The sequence below is a fragment of the Propithecus coquereli genome, unplaced genomic scaffold (genome assembly GCF_000956105.1).
Source record: "Propithecus coquereli isolate 6110/MARCELLA unplaced genomic scaffold, Pcoq_1.0 Scaffold248, whole genome shotgun sequence".
Taxonomy (NCBI): Eukaryota; Metazoa; Chordata; class Mammalia; order Primates; family Indriidae; genus Propithecus; species Propithecus coquereli.
Genome location: NW_012148041.1, coordinates 3,079,323 through 3,083,955, shown reverse-complemented (window position 1 = coordinate 3,083,955; position 4,633 = coordinate 3,079,323).

Sequence of the window (4,633 nt, the reverse complement as noted above, 5' to 3'; positions counted from 1 at the left end):
TCACACTGGTGATTAAGTTGTAACACATCAATTTTGAGGAGACACCAGCATTCAGACCATAGCATCAACTATTAGTGAGTTGAAATTAACTTAAAGTTCTGGACCTTTAATGAAACAGAATAGACAAGAATAGACAAATTCAGAAGATGTTGCGGGTATTACTTTGCAAAATTTTTATCGCAGCTTTTTACACACTTACACGTATGTGCGTGTGTATGCATTTGTGTATTTGCTTGAGATAGATAAATAGATGTGCTTGGTTGTAAGGTAAAATATATTTCTCAGTAAGAGGTTATGGTCAGAAAGCTTGAAAACCACTGCTTGCAGGCGCAGTCTAGGAACACCTAGGAAAGACGTTGCTAAAACACAGAACATGCATAGCTTCCGCTTTACTAGATATTGTGAAATGCCCTCCCAAGTGGTCTTTCCAATTTTTTTATTTTCATCCTCACAGCAACGAGTGTGAGTTTCTATTGCTCCACATGCTCACCTGTAGGAGAGTTTTCTCATGGCATGTTGAATATATCATATACACAAAAGAATGTATAAAATTATTATGTACAGTTTGACAAATAACATTTGTACTCATGTGCCTGCTCCCCATGCTATATAATAGGACATTATCAGTACCTTAGAAGCCTCTTGGGGGTCCCATCCTATAAGTACTCCCCATTTTCTCCCTTTCAGGTGTAACCACTGTGCAGAATTTTGTATTAATCATCCCCTTGCTTCTCTTCATACTTTCCACCTATGTTTGTAACCTTCAGTAATATATTGTTTATATTAATAGTAAGGATGATATTGCTATTTTATCCATTCTTCTGTTGCCTGCTGTTTTTAGACCATAATGTAGTTTGAGATTTACTCATGTCAATGAGTGTAGCTGTAGTTCACTTGTTTTCACTGCTGTATACTATTCCGTTTTGTAAATACCACATTTTATCTATGCTATGAACATTTGGTTGTTTCACATTCTGTGCCCCTGTGAACTCTGCTGCTGTAAACATCCTTATCCATGTCTCCTGGGTAAGTGAACAAGTAGCAGTGTTTCTCCAGGACGCTGATGAAGGCGTGGAATTGCTGGTTGAGGGTGTGTTCTATGTTCAACTTTGCAAAAACTGCCCGGTTGTTTTCCAAAGTGATTGTACTCCCTTAAACTTTCACCCACAGGGGATGAGAGTTCTATTTTCATTTCCTATAATATGGTTTCAGCAGTAAGTATTAATAAAAATGGGCAGAGGGTTCAAAGTCAGATCCTAAGAAAAGAACAAAATTGGGTTGAACAGGAAACAGAAAAGTAGAAACCTTAATCTCTGTTCAGTCACACATAAATCTTTCTTCCTTCCTTTCTCTTGTCATAAATTTGTACACAGTGCCAATTCAAAATGTACAAATGGGTATACAATGGGTTGAATGGCGGCCCCTTCAAAGGATACGTCTACATCCAAATCCCCGGGATGTTATCTCATTTGGGAAAAGTCTTTACAGATATAATTAAGTTAAGGATTTTAAGATGAGATCATCCTGGACTACTTGGTTGGGTACTAAATCCAATGACAAACGTCCTTGTAAGAGAGAACATACAGACAGAAGAGAATGAGGCAATGTCACCACAGAGGCAGATTGGAGTTTATGTGGATGCTGCCACAAGCCAAGTAATGCCTGGAGCCACCAGAACCTGTAGGAGACAAGATAGGATTCTCCCCTAGAGCCTTTGAAGGGCATGTAGCCCTGCTGACACCTTGATTTTGAACTTCCAGCCCCCAGAGGATAAATTTCTGTTGTTTTATGCCACTAAGTTTATGGTAATTTAGGCTGGGCACAGTGGCTTACGCCTGTAATCCTAGCACTCTGGAAGGCCGAGGTGGGAGGATCAGTTGAGCTCAGGAGTTCGAGACCAGCCTGAGAAAGAGTGAGACCCCGTCTCTACCAAAAACAGAAAAACTTAACTGGGCATGGTGGCATGCGCCTGTAGCCAGCTACTAGGGAGGCTGAGGCAGGAGAATCGCTTGAGTGCAGGAGTTCGAGATTGCAGTGAGCCATGATGATGCCACTGCACTACAGCCTGGGTGACAGAGCAAGACTCTGTCTCAACAAACAGAAAGGGGAATACCATGAAGGTGAGAAAGGGGCAAAAACAAAAAAAAAAAACTAGGATTTTGCCTCAGGTTGGCCTCAGTTCAATGCAGCACTGCACCATAACATGGTCACAATCTGTTGACAGAAATTAATTCTTCCATCCAACTAGCTGTTATTGAGCAACTACTATATTCCAGACACCAAACCAGCACTTTGGGAGGCCAAGGCAAGAGGACTGCTTGAGGCCAGGAGTTTGAGACCAGCCTGGGCAACATATCGAGACCCCGTCTCTACAAAAAAATTAAAAATTAGCCAGGCGTGGTGATGCCTGTAATCCCAGCTACTCAGGAGGCTGAGGCAGGAGGATCCCTTGAGCCCAGGAGTTCAAGGTTGCAGTGAGTTTTGATTGCACCACTGCACTCTAGAAAAAAGAGAAAAGCCGTGAACATAGTCTTTGCCCTCAACAAGTGTATAATCTAGTGGCATAATCATGCTAGTAAGTAAAGCAGTATCAGAAGTGATAAAAATAGAGGCGTGTCCTATGTCCTAAGAAAACACAGAGTGGAGTGTGGCCTTCTCTGCTTAGGAAGCTGGGGAGGGTCTTGAAGGATGAATAGGAGTTTACCAGGTAGAAAGGGAGGGGAAAGCACCCTAGACAGAAGGATAAGCATATGTGGGGCTACGGAGGTCTACGTAAGAAGTTACATTTGAAAAGCCACGTAGGAGATGCTGTCAGTGCCTCACCCACATCCCTTGACCTCTTGGTGTGCCAAGTGCATCTCTTTGCCTGAAGTCTTTTCCACCAACTCCCAAGAGCTACAGAAAGCCGCGCTGTTCACACTCCCGGCATACCAGAGATGCCTAGGAGTTAACTCCTCCTGGAAGCAGCGCTCAACCAGTGACTCTCAGGAGTAGCTGGATAAATACCCCAGCTCCTTTCCGCACTTAAGGAGGACAATTCTGAGGCGTGTGTTTCCCAGAGTTTCCTTACAGGATTCGGCTCGTGTTGTCCATTGTGGCAGGTGGCTTAATAGCTCTCCCTTTATTGACTGCCTTCTCCTCTGTCACTTCCACCTCTTCCCCACGGGGGTTCCCACCGCATGTTTTCACTCTCCCTCTTGCCACTCTTGTGGCAATAGATAGCTGGGACACATGATTCTCCAGCCTCCTCTGTAAGTCTGTGAGCTATGATTTTTCTTCTTAAATCAGACAAGAGTTGGTATTTGTTGCTCACTCTGACTAACAGAGAAAGACTGAAGATGAATTACAGAGAAACACAGGGTCAAGGGAGAAATTGAGGCGGGAGAGACTTTCGCGTGCTTGTCGGCAGGGGACTGGAGGCATTCACCATGTGGAGAGCATGCCCTGGGGAGCTACTGCTGCAAGGAGGATAAGAGACACGTGAAGCAGACAAAAACCCGCGCTGAAGCCTGGAGCCCACCCCGCAGCCAACCTGCAGCCTGGAGAATGAGTGAGAAAAACAGAGGCTTGTAGTTTGAAGCTACTGAATGTTGTATCATTATTGAAGCAATAGCTGATTACTACAGCAGTGAATTAGAGGGAAAGTAGAAAAGTGAGCTAGGAGTACTCTTTTAAGAAGCTTAGCTGTGAAGAGAACTAGAGGCTCCTCCTCCTCCTTTTTCTCCTCCTCCTCATCACTATTGTTCTGTTTTGGTTTTGTAGATTCCCATGATTTAAACACCTTTCCCACTCATGGAGAATTTCCCATTCTGTTAATATGAAACTTTGTGGGAAGCAGACCCTCCCTCCCAGTATTGTAGCTGAAAATGCCAGCTGCTCACTTCCCCACCCTTCCTGTTAACTAAGTCATGGCCACATGTCATAGGCTCTGCTAAATAAAATGCACCTAGCCTAGACTTTGAGTCGGGGGTTGGGGGGGCTTGTGATGTGAAGACACAGAAGCAGAAAAGAACCCATTCTATCGATGGGCAGTGCCGTGGCAGCAACACCCAGTTTGGGAAAATAGCTGTGGCAGCATCAGCATTCAGGATCTGGTGCTAGAAGACCATAGTACTCTCTAGTAACTCTGGAGTCAAATGCTAATTGGTGGCAGTAGCAGTGTCTTCAGTGACCCAGCTCTGTGCTATGATGCTGGCTACCACCCTGTAGGGAAAGCCTCTGAACATAGTGTAGTAGATTGATTGCATTCATGGGCTCACTTCAGGGCCTCATCTTGTTGGAACTTCCCATCCTGACTCTAGGCTCACCCCCGTGACTTGCTTTGGTGAACGGGCTGTTAGTAAACATTACATAAGCAGAGGCTTGAAAAGCACTTGTGTGACCAGGCTTGCCCTCACTGTTACCCTCTGCCGTTGCCGTTAGCACATGTCTGGGCTGGCCTGCTGGATGATGAGAGACACGTGGAACTAGGCCGAGTCTCCCTGACTTAGCCCAGCTGAGCCCGTCCTAGATCAGCCAACAGCCAGATGAGCCTCAGACATATGAATGAGCTCAGCCGAAATCAACAGAGCTGCCTGGCCAGCCAACGGTTGACCCCCGACACTTGAGTGAGTCCAGCTGAGATCAGCCCGGC